The sequence below is a fragment of the Anser anser genome, assembly GCF_964211835.1.
Source record: "Anser anser genome assembly, chromosome: 15".
Classification (NCBI taxonomy): Eukaryota; Metazoa; Chordata; class Aves; order Anseriformes; family Anatidae; genus Anser; species Anser anser.
The window spans coordinates 18,964,568-18,989,490 of record NC_139736.1 but is presented as its reverse complement, the minus strand read 5'-3'; the positions used below and the strand labels follow the sequence as shown (position 1 = coordinate 18,989,490).

Here is a 24,923-nt window from a genome sequence, read left to right as displayed (position 1 = left end):
ACCACTGGGGATGCAGTGCAGTGAGTGCAGAGAGTGCACTGGCACCACTGGGAATGCACTTCAGTGAGTTCAGAGAGTGCACTTGCACCACTGGGGTGGGTTTCAAGCCAACTGCATTAACCGCTCATGCTTCTTTCTTATGAGACGTTAGTAAACCAATTACATAGCCTTGTCAAGACTAAATCACAGGTAAAAATCCTGTATATCTCATGTGGCCAACCACTCCCAACTAGGATTCCAAGAACCAGGAGGTTCGGTGAAAATAGGGCTAGTGCTATTAGAGGGGTGATTATTAGGGTAAGCCCTAAGCTGTCTTTAATGGAGAAGTATGGGTGGAATGGGATTTTGTCGCAGTCTGATACGATTCCTAGTGGGTTATTTGAGCCTGATTCGTGTAGGAAGGTTAGGTGGACTAGGGTGATTCCTGCAATTAGGAAGGGCAGTAGGAAGTGGATGGCGAAGAATCGGGTTAAGGTTGGATTGTCTACTGAGAATCCTCCTCAGGCTCATTCTACTAGAGTTTGCCCAATGTACGGGATGGCTGAGAATAGGTTGGTGATTACGGTGGCCCCTCAGAATGACATTTGTCCTCATGGTAGGACATACCCTATGAAGGCAGTTGCTATTAGGGTGAGTAGGAGGATTACTCCTGTGTTTCAGGTTTCTTTGTATAGGTAGGAGCCGTAGTAGAGGCCTCGTCCGATGTGTAAGTAGATGCAGATAAAGAAGAGCGAAGCACCGTTGGCGTGGAGGTTGCGGATGAGCCATCCGTACTGGACGTCTCGGCATGTGTGAGCTACTGAGGAGAAGGCGAGTGAAGTGTCTGCGGTGTAGTGTATGGCTAGTAGCAGGCCTGTTAGGATTTGTGTGGCTAAGCAGATGGCTAGAAGGGAGCCGAAGTTTCATCAGGCAGAGATGTTGGAGGGGGCGGGTAGGTCGATTAGGGAGTTGTTGATTATTTTTAGTAGGGGATGGGATTTGCGGATGTTAGGGGCCATTAGTGAGTCTGTGTGTTATTAGGATTATTACCAGGATGGAGAGGGCGAAGGATCCTAGGTAGGCCTTAATTAGCCCTGTGTGTATTGAGGTTGCGGCTTTGCTTGCGGCTACTTGTAGTTCAGCAAGGCCCTCTGGCCCTATTTTTTTGAGTCAGGAGAGGTCGATCAAGTGTAGGGCAATGTTTTGTCCCTTTTCTAGTAGGTTTTTGGAGAAGAATCGGTGTACTAGGGGGTTGAAGTACCCTAATGCAGAGGAGAAGTTTATGAGGGGGTTTGGTTTGGGGTGAGTGAGGGTGTGTGTTATGTTCGATAGTTCTAGGGCTAGGATGATTCCTAGGATTGTTATGAGGATGGCAGCGGTTTTGGTGATAAGGGGTATGGTTATTGGGGGGGTTTTGGTTGGTGTGATGAAAGAGGTAATGATTATTCCTGCTGTAATGCTGCCTAGGGCGAGTCGGGTTAGGGGGGCGGTGATTAGTGGGTTGTTTTCGTTTATTGATACTATTGGGGGGATTCGGGTTTGTCCAGCTTGGACTAGGATGGTTATGCGGATGCTGTAGGTTGCGGTGAAGGCTGTGGCTATAAGGGTTAGGAGTAGGGCTCAAGTATTTAGGTATGATGTGTTTAAGCTTTCGATGATGAGGTCTTTTGAGTAGAATCCGGCTAGGAATGGGGTTCCTATCAGCGCCAGGTTTCCGATGGTTAGGCAGGAAGTAGTGACTGGGAGTATTTTCTGTAGGCCTCCTATCTTTCGGATATCTTGTTCTCCGTTTAGGTTGTGGATGATAGACCCTGAGCATAGGAATAGTATGGCTTTAAAGAAGGCATGGGTTGAGATGTGTAGGAAGGCTAGTTGTGGGAGGTTTAGTCCGATAGTGACTATTATTAGTCCTAGTTGGCTGGATGTTGAGAAAGCAATGATTTTTTTGATGTCATTTTGGGTTAGGGCGCATGTGGCAGCGAATAGGGTTGATAGAGCACCTAGGCATAGGCAGGCAGTTAGGGCTGTCTGGTTGGTGGCTAGCAGGGGGTGCATGCGGATGAGCAGGAAGATTCCGGCTACTACTATGGTACTGGAGTGCAGTAGGGCTGATACTGGGGTGGGGCCTTCTATTGCTGCGGGCAGTCATGGGTGGAGTCCAAATTGGGCGGATTTTCCTGCGGCTGCGAGGATTAATCCTATGAGGGGGAGGATTGGGGTTTGGTGGGGGTGTACGGCTTGTTGGATCTCTCAGGTGTTGAATGTTGAAGCTAGTCATGCTATGCTCAGGATCAGTCCGATGTCTCCGATTCGGTTGTAGATTACGGCTCGTAGGGCGGCGGTGTTGGCATCTGCTCGGCCTTGTCATCAGCCGATGAGAAGGAAGGACATGATTCGTACTCCTTCCCAGCCTACGAATAGGAGGAATATGTTGTTTGCGGTTGTTAGGAGGAGTATGGCGACTAGGAATGTCAGTAGGTAGGTGAAAAATTTTGTTACGTATGGCTCTGAGGCCATGTATCATATGGCGAATTGTAGGATTGATCATGTTACAAATAGGGCGATTGGAAGAAATGTTATTGAGTATTGGTCTATTTTTAGGCTCAGGGGGATTTTAAAGTTTATAATGAATTTTCACTCCCAGTGGCAGGTGACAGATTCTACTCCCGAGTAGATGAATGCGGTTGTAGGGGCTAGGCTAATTAGGAATGCGGTTTTAACAGCGCGGGTGGTGGCTTGTGGGGTGTTTTTAAAGTTTTTAAATAGAAATGGCAGGATGATTGGGGTTAGGAGGATTGTCAGCGTGAGTAGTGTGAGGGAGTTGATTAGTAGTGTGGGGTTCACTACTTTTACTTGGATTTGCACCCAGATGGGTGGTTCCTAAGACCAGTGGATTGCTGTTATCCTTTAAAAGTAAGGGGGCTGAGGTTTTAGGCTCAGATGTAAGAGTTAGCAGCTCTTGTTGGTTAAACCCTCCCCTCGGCAGGTAAGAAGGTTTGAACTTCTATTCTTAGAATCACAGTCTAATGTTTGGTTTAAACTATACTTGCATGAGGGGATTCCGGAGATCAGTTCGGGTTTGAGGATTAGGAGGAATATTGGGATAATGTGGAGTGTTATGAGCAGGTGTTCTCGCGTGGTTGAGTTTTGCATAGATGTGATGTGGGAGGGGATTGAGCCTCGTTGGGTCATTAGTAGTATGAATAAGGTGTAGGAGGCGGTTAGTAGGGTTGCGATTCCTGTTAGGATGATCGTGAAGGCAGATCAGTTGAATAAGGTGATTATAATGGTTAGCTCTGCTATGAGGTTTGTTGTTGGGGGTAAGGCTATGTTTGTTAGATTGGCCAGCAATCATCAGGTAGCTATGAGTGGTAGGAGAGGTTGTAGGCCTCGTGTGAGTAGTAGAATTCGGCTGTGCGTACGTTCATAGTTTGTGTTGGCTAGGCAGAATAGTATGGAGGAAGTTAGTCCATGGGAAATTATTAGGATCATTGCCCCTGAGAATGATCAGTGGGTTTGGATTATTCCTGCGGCGATAACTAGGCCTATGTGGCTAACGGATGAATAAGCGATTAGTGATTTTAGGTCTGTCTGTCGTAGGCAGATTGAGCTAGTCATTAGGGCGCCTCATAGGGCCAGGGTTAGGAAGGGGTAGTGCAGGAGGTTGGACAGTGGGCCCATAAATAGAGTGACTCGTATAATTCCGTATCCTCCTAGCTTTAGTAGTAGGGCGGCGAGGAGTATTGAGCCTGCGATGGGTGCTTCTACGTGGGCTTTTGGCAGTCAGAGGTGTAGGCCGTATAGTGGGGCTTTTACTATGAATGCTATGAGCAGTGCTAGACCTGATAGTATTCCTGTCCATGAGGTGGATAGGGTTGGGTGGGTTAGTTGTAGGGTTGGCAGGTGCAGGGTGCCAATTTTCACGTATAGGTGTATGATTGTGATTAGCAGGGGTAGAGAGCTTACTGGCGTGTAGAATAGCAGGTAGATGCCAGCGCTTAGGCGTTCTGGTTGGTTCCCCCATCGGGTGATTAAGATTAGGGTGGGAATGAGGGTTGCTTCAAATGAGATGTAAAATAGTGCTAGTTCTGTGGTGGAAAAGGCTAGTAGGATGAATGGCTGGACTGCGACTAAGGTTGAGATAAAGATTCGTTTGCGTTGTAGGGGTTCTTGTTGCAGGTGGTTTTGGCTTGCTATGATTATGAGTGGGAGTAGTCAGCAGGATAGTACTAGGAGGGGGGATGAGATTTGGTCAATTCCTGTTCAGTTGGATAAAAATTTGTAGGGGTAGTAGGTTGGGATTAATCACTGTAGGCTTAGGGCAGCGATTAGGAGGCTGTATAAGGTGGTGTTAGTCCATAGAAATTTTGGTGGAGACAGCAGGGCTGTTGGAAGAAGTATGATTGTGGGTAGGATGATTTTTAGCATTGCAGGAGGTTTAGGTTGTGTAGATGGTCGGAGCCATGTGTGCGGGTGGAGGCTACTAGGATGGCCAGGCCTGTGCCCGCCTCACACGCTGAGAAGGTTAGCATGAGAATTGGTACCATGGTGAATGAGGAGACTTGGTTTTCGATGGATCATATTGATAGGCCTACGAATATCGATAATATTATGCTTTCAAGGCATAGTAGGGCGGATACTAGGTGGGTTCGGTGGAAGGCTAGTCCTAGTCCGCTGAAAATGAAGGCTGAGTAGAAGCTTAAATGTAGGGGCGACATAAGAAAGTTACAGGGTTGGCTGTAATCTGCTGGGTCGAAACCAGCTATCTTTTTGGTTAGACTAACTTTCTGTTATTCTGCTCATTCTAGGCCCCCTTGAATTCACTCGTAGGCCAGTCCGAGTGTTAGGAGAAGGAGGATCACTACAGTTCAGGTGAGGGTCATTAGGGGGGATTGGAGTTGGACGGCTCATGGCAGGGGGAGTAGGAGGGCGATTTCTAGGTCGAATAGGACGAACAGGATGGCTACTGAGGAAGAATCGGACTGAGAATGGTAATCGAGCAGATCCAAGTGGGTCGAATCCACATTCGTACGGTGAGAGTTTCTCTGAGTCGGGGTTTATTTGGGCGAGTCAGAAGTTTAATGCGGTTAGGGCGGCGCTTAGGATTGATGATAGGGCGAATATGAACATGAGTGCGTTCATTGCTCTCCTCTGGGTTTATACCAGATTCTAGAGATTGGAAGTCAATTGTAATTAATATACTAGAAGAGCAAGATCCTCATCAGTAGATGGTTATGTAGAGGAATAGTCAGATGACGTCTACGAAGTGTCAGTATCAGGCTGCTGCCTCGAATCCGAAGTGGTGGTCTGATGTAAAGTGGAACTTGATCAGTCGGAAGAGGCAGACGGTCAGGAAGGAGGATCCGATGATTACGTGGAGTCCGTGGAATCCAGTGGCAACGAAGAAGGTAGATCCGTAGACGCTATCGGCGATTGAGAATGGGGCTTCGTGGTATTCTATTGCTTGTAGGGCTGTGAAGTAGAATCCCAGGAGGATCGTTAGGGTTAGGGCGTGGATGGCGTGTTTTCGGTTTCCTTCTGTGATGCTGTGATGGGCTCACGTTACGGTAACGCCTGAGGCTAGTAGGATGGCTGTGTTTAGTAGGGGGACTTCTATCGGGTTGAGTGGTTTAATTCCTGTTGGGGGTCATTGGCCTCCTAGTTCTGGGGTTGGGGCCAGGCTCGAGTGGAAGAACGCTCAGAAGAACCCTAAGAAGAAGAATGCTTCGGATGTGATGAAAAGGATTATGCCGTATCGTAGGCCTTTTTGGACTGTGGGAGTGTGATGGCCTTGGAAGGTGCTTTCTCGTACAATGTCTCGTCATCATTGGAGTATTACTAGGAGTATTGAGATGAGGCCTAGGGTTAGTAGTATGGATGAGTTGTAGTGGAATCACATGATTAATCCTGAGGTTGTGAGTAGGGCGGCGGCTGCCCCGAAGATTGGTCAAGGGCTTGGGTCAACTATGTGGTATGAGTGTGCTTGGTGTGCCATTAGATGTTTTCTTGTAAGTATAGGCTTAGAAGGAGCACGAAGACGTAGGCCTGGATTATGGCTACTGCTACTTCTAGGATGGTTAGGAGTAGTAGGATGATTATTGTTAGGATGGATACTGCAGGAAGGGTGGGTATTAATGCAATGGAGGCTGTAGAGATGAGTTGGATGAGTAAGTGTCCTGCTGTAAGGTTGGCTGTAAGGCGGACTCCGAGGGCTAGGGGGCGGATTAGTAGGCTGGTTGTTTCGATCAGGATTAGTGCGGGGATTAGGGGTGTAGGGGTACCTTCGGGTAATAGGTGGGCTAAAGAGGCTGATGGTTGGTTTCGTAGGCCTGTTAGTAGTGTGGCGAGCCATAGTGGGAAGGCTAGGGCTATGTTCATAGATAGTTGGGTGGTTGGGGTGAATGTATATGGAAGGAGGCCTAGAAGGTTGATTGTAAGAAGTATGATTATTAGGGATGTAAATATTATGGCTCATTTGTGGCCATTTTTGTTGAGTGGGACTATTAGTTGTTTTGTGATTAGGTGAAGGAGTCATGTTTGGATAGTAGAAAGGCGGTTGTTGATTCATCGGTTGTTTGGGGACGGGAATAGTAGGGCTGGGAAGAGTAGGGATAGTAGGATTAAGGGGATGCCAAATAGATTGGGGCTGGAAAATTGGTCAAAGAAGCTTAGGTTCATGGTCAGGATCATGGTGTGGGTTTGGTAGTGAGGGAGGTCTTATTTGATGGGGGGTTGGTTGTGGTGAAGGCTAGTAGTTTTGGTTGGATGAGGAGTGCTAGGGTTAATCAGGTTATAATTATGATTGAAAATCATGGTGCGGGGTTAAGCTGTGGCATATCATTAAGGAGGGGGAAGTCCCTCTTTGGCTAGCTTAAAAGGCTAGTGCTGTTGCATAGCTTCTTAATGATTAGGATGATGATAGAAGGGACGATCAGGCCTCGAAATGTGGGAGTGGGGTTGATTCTACTACAATGGGTATGTAGCTGTGATTAGCCCCGCAAATTTCTGAGCATTGTCCGTAAAAAATCCCAGGCCGGGTGGTAATGAATGAAGTTTGGTTTAGTCGGCCTGGGATTGCGTCTGTTTTAACTCCGAGCGTTGGGACTGCTCAGGAGTGGAGTACGTCTCCTGCAGTAATGATCACGCGGATGGGGGATTCTATTGGGATAACTACGCGGTGGTCAACTTCTAGCAGTCGGAAGTGGCCGTTGGGTAAGTCTGGGGTGGGCACTATGTAGGAGTCGAATGATAGGTCTTTGAAGTCTGTGTATTCGTAGCTTCAGTATCATTGGTGGCCGATGGCTTTTAGGGTGAGGTCTGGTTCGTCGATTTCGTCCATTATGTAGAGGATTTGTAGGGATGGGAGGGCGAGGAGTACCAGGACGATAGCAGGTAGGATTGTCCAGATCAGCTCTACTTCTTGGGCGTCTACAGCATTGGACGAGAGTTTTTCTGTTAGTATGTGGGCTAAAAGGTAGAGAACTAGGCTGCAGATAGCTAGGGCAACGATTAGGGCGTGGTCGTGGAATTCAACGAGTTCTTCTATGATGGGTGATGAGGCGTCTTGGAATCCTAGTTGGGAGTGGTTGGCCACATGAGATGTACAGGATTTTTACCTGTGATTTAGTCTTGACAAGGCTATGTAATTGGTTTACTAACGTCTCATAAGAAAGAAGCATGAGCAGTTAATGCAGTTGGCTTGAAACCAGCATGTGAGGGTTCGATTCCTTCCTTTCTTGTACTTGGACGAAGGCCGGTTCCTCGAAAGTATGGTATGGGGGAGGGCAGCCGTGGATTCATTCAACGTTTGTGGTAGTTAGTTCTGGTTGTAGGACTTTTCGTTTGGCCGGAAAGGCTTCTCAGATGATGAATATTAGTATGATTACGGCTACTATTGAGATTAGGGAGCCGATGGAGGAAATGGTGTTTCATAGTGTGTAGGCGTCGGGATAGTCCGAGTATCGTCGGGGTATTCCTGCTAGGCCTAGGAAGTGCTGGGGGAAGAACGTTAGGTTTACTCCTGTAAATATTACCCCGAAGTGGGCTTTTGCTCATGTTTGGTGTAGGGTAAACCCAGTGAGTAGTGGGAATCAGTGAGTAAATCCTGCTAGAGGCCATCCTAGTATAGGTAGAAGGTAAGTAAGGCCAATTTGGGGCTGTAAACTAGGATGATGGCGATTCAGCCTAAGTGGGAGATGGACGAGAAGGCTAGGATTTTGCGTGTTTGTGTTTGGTTCAGTCCTATTCAGCCTCCTAGTGCTGTTGAGGCTAGGGCCATGGCGGTGAGTAGAGCTGGGTCGAGGGATTTGGATGTTAGTAGGAGCAGGGTTAGTGGGGGGAATTTTATGAGGGTCGAGAGTAGCAGGGCTGTTATTAGTGGCGATCCTTGTAGTACTTCTGGGAATCAGAAGTGAAATGGCACTAGGCCCAGTTTAATAGCGATTGCTGCTGTCAGTAGTAGACAGGAGGTTGGGTGGTTTATTTGTGTGATGTCTCATTGGCCGGTGACTCAGGCATTGGTTATGCTAGAGAATAGGACCAGGGCGGAAGCAGCTGCTTGGGTTAGGAAGTATTTCGTTGCGGCTTCTACTGCTCGTGGGTGGTGGGATTTGGCAATTAGGGGAATGATGGCTAGTGCGTTGATCTCCAGTCCTGTCCAGGCCAGAACTCAGTGGTTGCTGGAAATTGTGATTGTGGTGCCCAAGATGAGGCTGAAGGTTATGATTGGGGTCGCGTAAGGGTTCATTAGTAGAGGAGGGGGTTAAACCATCATTTTCGGGGTATGGGCCCGATAGCTTGATTAGCTGACTCTACTAGAAAATAATATAAGGGAAGTATGGAGAATTTTGATTTCTCTTGTGTGGGTTCAATTCCTACTTTTCTAAGGTCAACAGGAAATGAGAGGGCTGTTATACCTCTATGTTCACTTTATCATAGTGACCCTTTGTAGTTCAGGCACATTTCCTTATGTAAGGAGGTAGGCCTGCATAGCAGATAGGTATGCTGATGTGTCAGAGGCACAGAGCTAGTGTGAGGGGTAGGAAGTTTTTTCATAGTAGGTGCATTAGTTGGTCATATCGGAATCGTGGGTATGAAGCTCGGACCCATAAGAAACCAGAAGATAGTAGGAGGACTTTTGTGGCTAGGATGACGGGGAATAGTTCTGTGGGTGGCCCTAGGGCGCTTGGGTTTAGGAATATGATGGCTGTAAGTGTATTTATTAGCATAATGTTCGCATATTCAGCTAGGAAGAATAAGGCGAAGGGTCCTGCGGCGTATTCAACGTTAAACCCTGAGACTAGCTCAGATTCACCCTCTGTGAGGTCAAAAGGAGCTCGGTTTGTCTCTGCTAGGGTGGATACGTATCATATTATTGCTAGGGGTCATGAGGAGAAAATGAAGTATAGAGGCTCCTGTGCGACGGCAAAGGAGCTGAGTGTGTAGCTTCCGCTTAGTATGATTATTGATAGCAGGATTATGGCCAGTGTCACTTCGTATGAAATGGTCTGTGCTACTGCCCGTAGGGCTCCGATTAGTGCGTATTTTGAGTTCGAGGCTCAGCCTGATCATAGGACTGAGTAGACGGCTAGGCTTGACATGGCTATTAGGAAGAGAACTCCGAGGTTTAGATCTGCTAGGGGAAATGGGAGTGGTAGTGGTGCTCAAGTGGTGAGGGCTAGGACAAGGGCTAGTATTGGTATCAGAATGAATAGAAGTGGGGAAGAGGTAGAGGGTCGGATGGGCTCTTTGGTAAATAGTTTCAGTCCGTCCGCAAATGGTTGAAGTAGGCCAAAAGGCCCGACAACGTTAGGGCCTTTGCGGGATTGTATGTAGCTTAGGATTTTCCGTTCTACTAGGGTTAGGAAGGCTACGGCAATCAGGATTGGGATGATGTATAGGAGGGATATAACGAGGCAGCTTAGTGTTGTTATTTGAATCATGGGTGAAGCTAGGGAGAGGATTTGAACCTCTGGGGAAAGGGCTTAAGCCTTCTGCACTTGCCGGGCTCTGCCACTCTAGCTGGTCCTTTTCTAGGATTGAAAGTGGTGGGGGAAGGCCCTCTTCACGGTTTAGTTGGTTTCACTGCTTAGAGGGGGGGGGCGTGCTTGTGGTATTGGCCCCACTTTCCCGGTCCTTTCGTACTGGGGAGAGTGTGTCATAGATAGAAACCGACCTGGATTGCTCCGGTCTGAACTCAGATCACGTAGGACTGTTAATCGTTGAACAAACGAACCCTTAATAGCGGCTGCACCATTAGGATGTCCTGATCCAACATCGAGGTCGTAAACCCCCCTGTCGATAAGGGCTCTTGAGGGGGATTGCGCTGTTATCCCTGGGGTAGCTTGGTCCATTAATCAATTATATTGGGTCTGGTCACTGTTAGCACTTTGAGGGGTAGCTCTAGGTAAAGAGGTATGGTCTTGTTTTTGGAGGATTTGTTCTCCTCCAAGGTCGCCCCAACCGAAAAATATCGACCAGGCTCTGCGATGGTAGTGGCCCCAGTGGGGTTGATTGAGGATTCGCGGTGGTCGTTGATTTTTAAGTTCCACAGGGTCTTCTCGTCTTATGTTCACATCCCCGCTTTTGCACGGGGAGATCAATTTCACTGATTATCTGTGAGAGACAGTTAAGACCTCGTTTAGCCATTCATACAAGTCTCGATTTATGGGACAATTGATTGCGCTACCTTTGCACGGTTAGGATACCGCGGCCGTTAAACCTAAGTCACCGGGCAGGCATCACCTTCAATACTTGTTTAATTTGCTGAAGGCTATGTTTTTGGTAAACAGTCGGGCCTTATTAATTTGCCGAGTTCCTTTCACAGATTTTAATCGCTCTTATAGGCGCTCCTGAGTCGGGTTAACAGGGTTAGTTAATACGTGGTCTTGTAGGGGTTTTTGTATCTGTCTAGGTCTGTTAATAATGTTTCTATGTAAGCTTGCGCCGTTAGAGGGGTGTGGCCCTGAGTTACTTATTTTAGCATTAATTCTCCTATATTCATAGGTTGACCTGTTTGTGATAAGGGAATCATCTTATTTTGGTATTTTTAGGTGGTGGAGCTTTGACGCACTCTTTTTTGATGGCTGCTTTAGGGCCCACGGTAGGATCAGTAGTAAGAATTATCCGCTAGTCGAGGTTGTGTCCTTTTTTAATGGAGCTGTCCCTCCATTAAAGAGCTCTTAATCATCTCATTAGGGTTCAGGATGTCCGGTAGGGAGGATTAAGGGGGAACTTAGATTCGTTTCACAGGTAACCAGCTATCACCCAGCTCGGTTGGCTTTTCACCTCTACTGACAAGTCATCCCACTCTTTTGCAACAGAGACGGGTTCGCTCTCTTTAACTGCTTGAAAGTAGCTCGCTTGGCTTTCGGGGGGGCAAACTTTAGTTCACTTTGCTTGGTTGTTCTCGCTAAACCATGATGCAAAAGGTACAAGGGTTGATCTTTGCTGTCTGTCGCTTTGATTGTTTCACTGCTATTTCATCTTTCCCTTACGGTACTGGGGTCTCTATCGCGTCTAAGTGTCTTTTCTATCGCCTATACTAAGACTGTAAAATGCTTTAGTTTAATTAGTTTAGTAAATTCTTTAGTTTTGGTGTACTATTTGTGTGGTTGAGCTAGAGGGGGGGCTTCAAGACGATCCGGTCTAGTAGATATCTTTCAGGTGTAAGCTGAGTGCTTTGGTGTTATAGCTACGTCTTGATATTCTAAGTACACCTTCCGGTACACTTACCTTGTTACGACTTACCTCATCTTCAGCGTATTTATGGTATTAGTTATGTGGGATGTGGCTTTTGAGGAGGGTGACGGGCGGTATGTACGTGCCCCAGGGCCGGCTTAAAGTAGGCTCTATTGTCCCACTTTACTGCTAAATCCGCCTTCCAGAAGTGGTTTCACGCTTCTTTCCGTGTGCCCTATGAATAGGGAATGTAGCCCATTTCTTCCACTCCATAGGCTATACCTTGACCTGTCTTATTAGCGGGGTGCTATTGTGTCCACTGTTGTGCTCTCATTCGAGGTGGGCTGGCGACGGCGGTATGTAGGCTGTGTTGGCAAGGGGTGGTTGGGTTAATCGGGGATTATCGATTGTAGAACAGGCTCCTCTAGGTGGGTTTGGGGCACCGCCAAGTCCTTAGAGTTTTAAGCGTTTGTGCTCGTAGTTCTCTGGCGGATACTTCGGTAAAGTAAGTATCAAGATTTAGGGCCAGGCATAGTGGGGTATCTAATCCCAGTTTGGGCCCTGGCTTTCGTGGGTTTAAATCAGTCGTTAGTTCCTAAGATCATCTTAATGGTGTGTTTAGGTGCATCTTGGGCTTATGACAGCTCAGTTGCATTTTGATCTTAGTTAGCTAGGATAGGCATTTTACCACTCTTTACGCCGTGTCAATAGGACGGTTGATTTGGGTTTCTTGTATGACCGCGGTGGCTGGCACAAGATTTACCAACCCTTGAAGTTAGGCTGTTGCTATAACTAAGTCAAGTTTGCACTCATTGCTTAATGTTAATTACTGCTGAATACCCGTGGGGGCGTGGCTTAGCGAGGCGTCTTGGGCTACTACTTGGGTGTGCCTGATACCCGCTCCTCAAGGCCTGTATGGGGGTAGGTGGTCGAGGGCGTTTACACTGGGGCGCGGATACTTGCATGTATATATTTAGCAAAAACCAACCGTAAGGTTAGGACTAAGTCTTTTGTCCGCAGGCATGTTTTATGCCATCTTGGCAACTTCAGTGCCATGCTTTGTGTTAAGCTATGTGGACGGGGGTGTGGTTAGCTGATAGTTGAGTGGTGAGTGAGAGTGAAGTATATGAAATTATTGCTTGTGTTTACTATTTTTAGTACTGGAGTTTCTCTAAGTCCTAGGACTAGGAGGAAATGGTGTTTCATAGTGTGTAGGCGTCGGGATAGTCCGAGTATCGTCGGGGTATTCCTGCTAGGCCTAGGAAGTGCTGGGGGAAGAACGTTAGGTTTACTCCTGTAAATATTACCCCGAAGTGGGCTTTTGCTCATGTTTGGTGTAGGGTAAACCCAGTGAGTAGTGGGAATCAGTGAGTAAATCCTGCTAGAATGGCAAAGACGGCGCCTATGGATAGGACGTAGTGGAAGTGGACACTATTTGTCTGATCCGTACTAATTACCGCCATCCTACTCCTTCTATCACTCCCCGTACTCGCCGCCGGTATTACAATATTACTAACTGATCGAAACCTAAACACCACATTCTTCGACCCCGCTGGAGGAGGAGACCCAATCCTGTACCAACACCTATTCTGATTCTTCGGACACCCAGAAGTCTATATTCTGATCCTACCGGGGTTCGGAATCATCTCACACGTAGTCACGTACTACTCAGGCAAAAAGGAGCCCTTCGGCTACATGGGAATAGTCTGAGCCATACTATCCATCGGCTTCCTAGGATTCATCGTCTGAGCTCACCACATGTTTACAGTAGGAATAGACGTTGATACCCGAGCCTACTTTACATCAGCCACTATAATCATTGCCATCCCTACCGGAATCAAAGTATTTAGCTGACTAGCCACCCTGCACGGAGGAACAATCAAATGAGACCCCCCCAATACTATGAGCTCTAGGATTTATCTTCCTATTTACCATCGGAGGATTAACAGGAATCGTTCTTGCAAACTCTTCCCTAGACATCGCCCTGCACGACACGTACTACGTAGTTGCCCACTTCCACTACGTCCTATCCATAGGCGCCGTCTTTGCCATTCTAGCAGGATTTACTCACTGATTCCCACTACTCACTGGGTTTACCCTACACCAAACATGAGCAAAAGCCCACTTCGGGGTAATATTTACAGGAGTAAACCTAACGTTCTTCCCCCAGCACTTCCTAGGCCTAGCAGGAATACCCCGACGATACTCGGACTATCCCGACGCCTACACACTATGAAACACCATTTCCTCCATCGGCTCCCTAATCTCAATAGTAGCCGTAATCATACTAATATTCATCATCTGAGAAGCCTTTTCGGCCAAACGAAAAGTCCTACAACCAGAACTAACTACCACAAACGTTGAATGAATCCACGGCTACCCTCCCCCATACCATACTTTCGAGGAACCGGCCTTCGTCCAAGTACAAGAAAGGAAGGAATCGAACCCTCACATGCTGGTTTCAAGCCAACTGCATTAACCGCTCATGCTTCTTTCTTATGAGACGTTAGTAAACCAATTACATAGCCTTGTCAAGACTAAATCACAGGTAAAAATCCTGTACATCTCATGTGGCCAACCACTCCCAACTAGGATTCCAAGACGCCTCATCACCCATCATAGAAGAACTCGTTGAATTCCACGACCACGCCCTAATCGTTGCCCTAGCTATCTGCAGCCTAGTTCTCTACCTTTTAGCCCACATACTAACAGAAAAACTCTCGTCCAATGCTGTAGACGCCCAAGAAGTAGAGCTGATCTGGACAATCCTACCTGCTATCGTCCTGGTACTCCTCGCCCTCCCATCCCTACAAATCCTCTACATAATGGACGAAATCGACGAACCAGACCTCACCCTAAAAGCCATCGGCCACCAATGATACTGAAGCTACGAATACACAGACTTCAAAGACCTATCATTCGACTCCTACATAGTGCCCACCCCAGACTTACCCAACGGCCACTTCCGACTGCTAGAAGTTGACCACCGCGTAGTTATCCCAATAGAATCCCCCATCCGCGTGATCATTACTGCAGGAGACGTACTCCACTCCTGAGCAGTCCCAACGCTCGGAGTTAAAACAGACGCAATCCCAGGCCGACTAAACCAAACTTCATTCATTACCACCCGGCCTGGGATTTTTTACGGACAATGCTCAGAAATTTGCGGGGCTAATCACAGCTACATACCCATTGTAGTAGAATCAACCCCACTCCCACATTTCGAGGCCTGATCGTCCCTTCTATCATCATCCTAATCATTAAGAAGCTATGCAACAGCACTAGCCTTTTAAGCTAGCCAAAGAGGGACTTCCCCCTCCTTAATGATATGCCACAGCTTAACCCCGCACCATGATTTTCAATCATAATTATAACCTGATTAACCCTAGCACTCCTCATCCAACCAAAACTACTAGCCTTCACCACAACCAACCCCCCATCAAATAAGACCTCCCTCACTACCAAACCCACACCATGATCCTGACCATGAACCTAAGCTTCTTTGACCAATTTTCCAGCCCCAATCTATTTGGCATCCCCTTAATCCTACTATCCCTACTCTTCCCAGCCCTACTATTCCCGTCCCCAAACAACCGATGAATCAACAACCGCCTTTCTACTATCCAAACATGACTCCTTCACCTAATCACAAAACAACTAATAGTCCCACTCAACAAAAATGGCCACAAATGAGCCATAATATTTACATCCCTAATAATCATACTTCTTACAATCAACCTTCTAGGCCTCCTTCCATATACATTCACCCCAACCACCCAACTATCTATGAACATAGCCCTAGCCTTCCCACTATGGCTCGCCACACTACTAACAGGCCTACGAAACCAACCATCAGCCTCTTTAGCCCACCTATTACCCGAAGGTACCCCTACACCCCTAATCCCCGCACTAATCCTGATCGAAACAACCAGCCTACTAATCCGCCCCCTAGCCCTCGGAGTCCGCCTTACAGCCAACCTTACAGCAGGACACTTACTCATCCAACTCATCTCTACAGCCTCCATTGCATTAATACCCACCCTTCCTGCAGTATCCATCCTAACAATAATCATCCTACTACTCCTAACCATCCTAGAAGTAGCAGTAGCCATAATCCAGGCCTACGTCTTCGTGCTCCTTCTAAGCCTATACTTACAAGAAAACATCTAATGGCACACCAAGCACACTCATACCACATAGTTGACCCAAGCCCTTGACCAATCTTCGGGGCAGCCGCCGCCCTACTCACAACCTCAGGATTAATCATGTGATTCCACTACAACTCATCCATACTACTAACCCTAGGCCTCATCTCAATACTCCTAGTAATACTCCAATGATGACGAGACATTGTACGAGAAAGCACCTTCCAAGGCCATCACACTCCCACAGTCCAAAAAGGCCTACGATACGGCATAATCCTTTTCATCACATCCGAAGCATTCTTCTTCTTAGGGTTCTTCTGAGCGTTCTTCCACTCGAGCCTGGCCCCAACCCCAGAACTAGGAGGCCAATGACCCCCAACAGGAATTAAACCACTCAACCCGATAGAAGTCCCCCTACTAAACACAGCCATCCTACTAGCCTCAGGCGTTACCGTAACGTGAGCCCATCACAGCATCACAGAAGGAAACCGAAAACACGCCATCCACGCCCTAACCCTAACGATCCTCCTGGGATTCTACTTCACAGCCCTACAAGCAATAGAATACCACGAAGCCCCATTCTCAATCGCCGATAGCGTCTACGGATCTACCTTCTTCGTTGCCACTGGATTCCACGGACTCCACGTAATCATCGGATCCTCCTTCCTGACCGTCTGCCTCTTCCGACTGATCAAGTTCCACTTTACATCAGACCACCACTTCGGATTCGAGGCAGCAGCCTGATACTGACACTTCGTAGACGTCATCTGACTATTCCTCTACATAACCATCTACTGATGAGGATCTTGCTCTTCTAGTATATTAATTACAATTGACTTCCAATCTCTAGAATCTGGTATAAACCCAGAGGAGAGCAATGAACGCACTCATGTTCATATTCGCCCTATCATCAATCCTAAGCGCCGCCCTAACCGCATTAAACTTCTGACTCGCCCAAATAAACCCCGACTCAGAGAAACTCTCACCGTACGAATGTGGATTCGACCCACTTGGATCTGCTCGATTACCATTCTCAGTCCGATTCTTCCTCAGTAGCCATCCTGTTCGTCCTATTCGACCTAGAAATCGCCCTCCTACTCCCCCTGCCATGAGCCGTCCAACTCCAATCCCCCCTAATGACCCTCACCTGAACTGTAGTGATCCTCCTTCTCCTAACACTCGGACTGGCCTACGAGTGAATTCAAGGGGGCCTAGAATGAGCAGAATAACAGAAAGTTAGTCTAACCAAAAAGATAGCTGGTTTCGACCCAGCAGATTACAGCCAACCCTGTAACTTTCTTATGTCGCCCCTACATTTAAGCTTCTACTCAGCCTTCATTTTCAGCGGACTAGGACTAGCCTTCCACCGAACCCACCTAGTATCCGCCCTACTATGCCTTGAAAGCATAATATTATCGATATTCGTAGGCCTATCAATATGATCCATCGAAAACCAAGTCTCCTCATTCACCATGGTACCAATTCTCATGCTAACCTTCTCAGCGTGTGAGGCGGGCACAGGCCTGGCCATCCTAGTAGCCTCCACCCGCACACATGGCTCCGACCATCTACACAACCTAAACCTCCTGCAATGCTAAAAATCATCCTACCCACAATCATACTTCTTCCAACAGCCCTGCTGTCTCCACCAAAATTTCTATGGACTAACACCACCTTATACAGCCTCCTAATCGCTGCCCTAAGCCTACAGTGATTAATCCCAACCTACTACCCCTACAAATTTTTATCCAACTGAACAGGAATTGACCAAATCTCATCCCCCCTCCTAGTACTATCCTGCTGACTACTCCCACTCATAATCATAGCAAGCCAAAACCACCTGCAACAAGAACCCCTACAACGCAAACGAATCTTTATCTCAACCTTAGTCGCAGTCCAGCCATTCATCCTACTAGCCTTTTCCACCACAGAACTAGCACTATTTTACATCTCATTTGAAGCAACCCTCATTCCCACCCTAATCTTAATCACCCGATGGGGGAACCAACCAGAACGCCTAAGCGCTGGCATCTACCTGCTATTCTACACGCCAGTAAGCTCTCTACCCCTGCTAATCACAATCATACACCTATACGTGAAAATTGGCACCCTGCACCTGCCAACCCTACAACTAACCCACCCAACCCTATCCACCTCATGGACAGGAATACTATCAGGTCTAGCACTGCTCATAGCATTCATAGTAAAAGCCCCACTATACGGCCTACACCTCTGACTGCCAAAAGCCCACGTAGAAGCACCCATCGCAGGCTCAATACTCCTCGCCGCCCTACTACTAAAGCTAGGAGGATACGGAATTATACGAGTCACTCTATTTATGGGCCCACTGTCCAACCTCCTGCACTACCCCTTCCTAACCCTGGCCCTATGAGGCGCCCTAATGACTAGCTCAATCTGCCTACGACAGACAGACCTAAAATCACTAATCGCTTATTCATCCGTTAGCCACATAGGCCTAGTTATCGCCGCAGGAATAATCCAAACCCACTGATCATTCTCAGGGGCAATGATCCTAATAATTTCCCATGGACTAACTTCCTCCATACTATTCTGCCTAGCCAACACAAACTATGAACGTACGCACAGCCGAATTCTACTACTCACACGAGGCCTACAACCTCTCCTACCACTCATAGCTACCTGATGATTGCTGGCCAATCTAACAAACATAGCCTTACCCCCAACAACAAACCTCATAGCAGAGCTAACCATTATAATCACCTTATTCAACTGATCTGCCTTCACGATCATCCTAACAGGAATCGCAACCCTACTAACCGCCTCCTACACCTTATTCATACTACTAATGACCCAACGAGGCTCAATCCCCTCCCACATCACATCTATGCAAAACTCAACCACGCGAGAACACCTGCTCATAACACTCCACATTATCCCAATATTCCTCCTAATCCTCAAACCCGAACTGATCTCCGGAATCCCCTCATGCAAGTATAGTTTAAACCAAACATTAGACTGTGATTCTAAGAATAGAAGTTCAAACCTTCTTACCTGCCGAGGGGAGGGTTTAACCAACAAGAGCTGCTAACTCTTACATCTGAGCCTAAAACCTCAGCCCCCTTACTTTTAAAGGATAACAGCAATCCACTGGTCTTAGGAACCACCCATCTGGGTGCAAATCCAAGTAAAAGTAGTGAACCCCACACTACTAATCAACTCCCTCACACTACTCACGCTGACAATCCTCCTAACCCCAATCATCCTGCCATTTCTATTTAAAAACTTTAAAAACACCCCACAAGCCACCACCCGCGCTGTTAAAACCGCATTCCTAATTAGCCTAGCCCCTACAACCGCATTCATCTACTCGGGAGTAGAATCTGTCACCTGCCACTGGGAGTGAAAATTCATTATAAACTTTAAAATCCCCCTGAGCCTAAAAATAGACCAATACTCAATAACATTTCTTCCAATCGCCCTATTTGTAACATGATCAATCCTACAATTCGCCATATGATACATGGCCTCAGAGCCATACGTAACAAAATTTTTCACCTACCTACTGACATTCCTAGTCGCCATACTCCTCCTAACAACCGCAAACAACATATTCCTCCTATTCGTAGGCTGGGAAGGAGTACGAATCATGTCCTTCCTTCTCATCGGCTGATGACAAGGCCGAGCAGATGCCAACACCGCCGCCCTACGAGCCGTAATCTACAACCGAATCGGAGACGTCGGACTGACCCTGAGCATAGCATGACTAGCTTCAACATTCAACACCTGAGAGATCCAACAAGCCGTACACCCCCACCAAACCCCAATCCTCCCCCTCATAGGATTAATCCTCGCAGCCGCAGGAAAATCCGCCCAATTTGGACTCCACCCATGACTGCCCGCAGCAATAGAAGGCCCCACCCCAGTATCAGCCCTACTGCACTCCAGTACCATAGTAGTAGCCGGAATCTTCCTGCTCATCCGCATGCACCCCCTGCTAGCCACCAACCAGACAGCCCTAACTGCCTGCCTATGCCTAGGTGCTCTATCAACCCTATTCGCTGCCACATGCGCCCTAACCCAAAATGACATCAAAAAAATCATTGCTTTCTCAACATCCAGCCAACTAGGACTAATAATAGTCACTATCGGACTAAACCTCCCACAACTAGCCTTCCTACACATCTCAACCCATGCCTTCTTTAAAGCCATACTATTCCTATGCTCAGGGTCTATCATCCACAACCTAAACGGAGAACAAGATATCCGAAAGATAGGAGGCCTACAGAAAATACTCCCAGTCACTACTTCCTGCCTAACCATCGGAAACCTGGCGCTGATAGGAACCCCATTCCTAGCCGGATTCTACTCAAAAGACCTCATCATCGAAAGCTTAAACACATCATACCTAAATACTTGAGCCCTACTCCTAACCCTTATAGCCACAGCATTCACCGCAACCTACAGCATCCGCATAACCATCCTAGTCCAAGCTGGACAAACCCGAATCCCCCCAATAGTATCAATAAACGAAAACAACCCACTAATCACCGCCCCCCTAACCCGACTCGCCCTAGGCAGCATTACAGCAGGAATAATCATTACCTCTTTCATCACACCAACCAAAACCCCCCCAATAACCATACCCCTTATCACCAAAACTGCTGCCATCCTCATAACAATCCTAGGAATCATCCTAGCCCTAGAACTATCGAACATAACACACACCCTCACTCACCCCAAACCAAACCCCCTCATAAACTTCTCCTCTGCATTAGGGTACTTCAACCCCCTAGTACACCGATTCTTCTCCAAAAACCTACTAGAAAAGGGACAAAACATTGCCCTACACTTGATCGACCTCTCCTGACTCAAAAAAATAGGGCCAGAGGGCCTTGCTGAACTACAAGTAGCCGCAAGCAAAGCCGCAACCTCAATACACACAGGGCTAATTAAGGCCTACCTAGGATCCTTCGCCCTCTCCATCCTGGTAATAATCCTAATAACACACAGACTCACTAATGGCCCCTAACATCCGCAAATCCCATCCCCTACTAAAAATAATCAACAACTCCCTAATCGACCTACCCGCCCCCTCCAACATCTCTGCCTGATGAAACTTCGGCTCCCTTCTAGCCATCTGCTTAGCCACACAAATCCTAACAGGCCTGCTACTAGCCATACACTACACCGCAGACACTTCACTCGCCTTCTCCTCAGTAGCTCACACATGCCGAGACGTCCAGTACGGATGGCTCATCCGCAACCTCCACGCCAACGGTGCTTCGCTCTTCTTTATCTGCATCTACTTACACATCGGACGAGGCCTCTACTACGGCTCCTACCTATACAAAGAAACCTGAAACACAGGAGTAATCCTCCTACTCACCCTAATAGCAACTGCCTTCGTAGGGTATGTCCTACCATGAGGACAAATGTCATTCTGAGGGGCCACCGTAATCACCAACCTATTCTCAGCCATCCCGTACATTGGGCAAACTCTAGTAGAATGAGCCTGAGGAGGATTCTCAGTAGACAATCCAACCTTAACCCGATTCTTCGCCATCCACTTCCTACTGCCCTTCCTAATTGCAGGAATCACCCTAGTCCACCTAACCTTCCTACACGAATCAGGCTCAAATAACCCACTAGGAATCGTATCAGACTGCGACAAAATCCCATTCCACCCATACTTCTCCATTAAAGACAGCTTAGGGCTTACCCTAATAATCACCCCTCTAATAGCACTAGCCCTATTTTCACCGAACCTCCTGGTTCTTGGAATCCTAGTTGGGAGTGGTTGGCCACATGAGATATACAGGATTTTTACCTGTGATTTAGTCTTGACAAGGCTATGTAATTGGTTTACTAACGTCTCATAAGAAAGAAGCATGAGCGGTTAATGCAGTTGGCTTGAAACCCATCCCCAGTGGTGCAAGTGCACTCTCTGAACTCACTGAAGTGCATTCCCAGTGGTGCCAGTGCACTCTCTGCACTCACTGCACTGCATCCCCAGTGGTGCCAGTGCAATCTCTGGACTCACTGCAGAGCATCCCCAGTGGTGCCAGTGCACTCTGTGGACTCACTGTAGTGCATCCCCAGTGGTGCCAGTGCACTCTCTGGACTCACTGCACTGCATCCCCAGTGGTGTCTGTGCAATCTCTGGACTCACTGCAGTGCATCCCCAGTGGTGCCAGTGCACTCTCTGGACTCACTGCACTGCAGCCCCAGTGGTGCCAGTGCACTCACTGGACTGACTGCACTGCATCCCCAGTGGTGCCAGTGCGCTCTCCGGAGTCACAGCACTGCATCCCCAGTGGTGCCAGTGCACTCTCTGGACTCACTGCACTGCATCCCCAGTGGTGCCAGTGCACTCTCTGGACTCACTGAAGTGCATCCCCATTGGTGCCATTGCACTCTCTGCACTCACTGCACTGCATCCCCAGTGGTGCCAGTGCACTCACTGGACTGACTACACTGCATCCCCAGTGGTGCCAGTGCGCTCTCCGGAGTCACAGCACTGCATCCCCAGTGGTGCCAGTGCACTCACTGGACACACTGTACTGCATCACAGGTGGTGCCAGTGCACTCTCTGCACTCACTGCACAGCATCCCCAGTGGTGCCAGTGCATTCACTGGACTCACTGGACTGCATCAACAGTGGTGCCAGTGCACTCTCTGGACTCACTGCAGTGCATCCCCAGTGGTGCCAGTGCACTCTCTGGACTCACTGCACTGCATCCCCAGTGGTGCCAGTGCACTCTCTTGACTCACTGCAGTGCATCCACAGTGGTGCCAGTGCACTCACTGGACTCACTGCAGTGCATTCCCTCTGGTGCCAGTGCACTCTCTGGACTCACTGCACTGCATCCCCAGTGGTGCCAGTGCACTCTCTGGACTCACTGCACTGCATCCCCAGTGGTGCCAGTGCATTCTCTGGACTCACTGCAGTGCATCACCAGTGGTGCCAGTGCACTCTCTGGACTCACTGAGGTGCATCCCCAGTGGTGCCAGTGCAATCTCTGGACTCACTGCAGTGCATCCCCAGTGGTGCCAGTGCACACTCTGGACTCACTGCACTGCATCCCCAGTGGTGCCAGTGCACTCTCTGGACTCACTGCACTGCATCCCCAGTGTTCACAGTGCACTCTCTGGACTCACTGCAGTGCATCCCCAGTGGTGCCAGTGCACTCTCTGGACTCACTGCACTGCATCCCCAGTGGTGCCAGTGCACTCTGTGGACTCACTGCACTGCATCCCCAGTGGTGTCAGTGCACTCTCTGGACTCACTGCACTGCATCCCAAGTGGTGCCAGTGCACTCTCTGGACTCACTGCAGTGCATCCCCAGTGGAGCCCGTGCACTCTCTGGACTCACTGAAGTGCATCCCCAGTGGTGCCAGTGCACTCTCTGGACTCACAGCAGTGCATCCCCGTTGGTGCCAGTGCACTCTCTGGACTCACTGCAGTGCATCCCCAGTGGTGCCAGTGCACTCTCTGGACTCACTGAAGTGCATTCTCAGTGGTGCCAGTGCACTCTCTGGACTCACTGCACTGCATCCCCAGTGGTGCCAGTACACTCACAGGACTGACTGCACTGCATCCCTAGTGGAGCCAGTGCGCTCTCTGGACTCACTGCACTGCATCCCCATTGGTGCCAGTGCATTCTCTGGACTCACCGCACTGCACCATGAGTGGTGCCAGTGCACTCACAGGACTCACTGCAGTGCATCCCCACTGGTGCCAGTGCACTCTCTGGACTCACTGTACTGCATCCCCAGTGTTGCCAGTGCACTCTCTGGAGTAACTGCAGTGCATCCCCAGTGGTGCCAAAGCACTCTCTGGACTCCCGGCACCGCATCCCCAGTGGTGCCAGTGCACTCTCTGGGCTCACTGCAGTGCATCCCCAGTGGTGCCAGTGCACTCTCTTGACTCACTGCACTGCATCCCCAGTGGTGCCAGTGTACTCACTGGACTCACTGCACTGCATTCCCCAGTGGTGCTAGTGCACTCTCTGGACTCACTGCAGTGCATCCCCAGTGGTGCCAGTGCACTCTCTGGACTCACTGAAGTGCAATCTCAGTGGTTCCAGTGCACTCTGTGGACTCACTGCAGTGCATCCCCAGTGGTGCCAGTGGGCTCTCTGGACTCACTGCAGTGCATCCCCAGTGGTGCCAGTGCACTCTCTGGACTCACTGCACTGCATCCCCAGTGCTGCCAGTGCACTCTCTGGACTCACTGCACTGCATCCCCAGTGGTGCCAGTGCACTCTCTGGACTCACTGCAGTGCATCCCCAGTGGTGCCAGTGCACTCTCTGGACTCACTGCACTGCATCCCCAGTGGTGCCACTGCACTCTCTGGACTCACTGCAGTGCATCCCCAGTGGTGCCAGTGCACTCTCTGGACTCACTGCACTGCATCCCCACTGCTGCCAGTGCACTCTCTGGACTCACAGCAGTGCATCCCCAGTGGTGCCAGTGCACTCTCTGGACTCACTGCACTGCATCCCCAGTGGTGCCAATGCACTCTCTGGACTCACTGCATTGCATCCCCAGTGGTGCCAGTGCACTCTCTGGACTCACTGCACTGCATCCCAAGTGGTGCCAGTGCACTCTCTGGACTCACTGCACTGCATCCCCAGTGGTGCCAGTGCAATCTCTCGAGTCACTGCACTACATCCCCAGTGGTGCCATTGCGCTCACTGGACTCACTGTACTGCATCATCAGTGGTGCCAGTGCACTCTCTGGACTCACTGCAGTGCATCCCCAGTGGTGCCAGTGCACTCTCTGGACTCACTGCACTGCATCCCTAGTGGTGCCAGTGCACTCACTGGACTCACTGCACTGCATCCCAAGTGGTACCAGTGCACTCTCTGGAGTCACTGAAGTGCATCCCCAGTGGTGCCAGTGCACTCTCTCGAGTCACTGCACTACATCCTCAGTGGTGCCAGTGCACTCACTGGACTCACTGTACTGCATTCCCAGTGGTGCTAGTGCACTCTCTGGACTCACTGCAGTGCATCCCCAGTGGTGCCAGTGCACTCTCTGGACTCACTGCACTGCATCCCCAGTGCTGCCTGTGCACTCTCTGGACTCACTGCACTGCATCCCCAGTGGTGTCACTGCACTCTCTGGACTCACT

At 48.9% G+C, this 24,923-nt stretch overlaps 2 long non-coding RNA genes across 2 annotated transcripts; both read left to right on the top strand.

Moving 5' to 3' along the window:
* The first annotated feature begins 250 nt into the window (after window positions 1-250).
* LOC310882078 lies at window positions 251-21,212 on the top strand. Its single transcript, XR_014572801.1, has 2 exons — window positions 251-1,125; window positions 20,703-21,212. It is a non-coding gene; the product is annotated as an uncharacterized lncRNA (long non-coding RNA).
* On the top strand, window positions 2,912-18,772 carry LOC310882079. The gene is made up of 2 exons (XR_014572802.1): window positions 2,912-3,359; window positions 18,434-18,772. It is a non-coding gene; the product is annotated as an uncharacterized lncRNA (long non-coding RNA).
* Window positions 21,213-24,923: the final 3,711 nt, after the last annotated feature.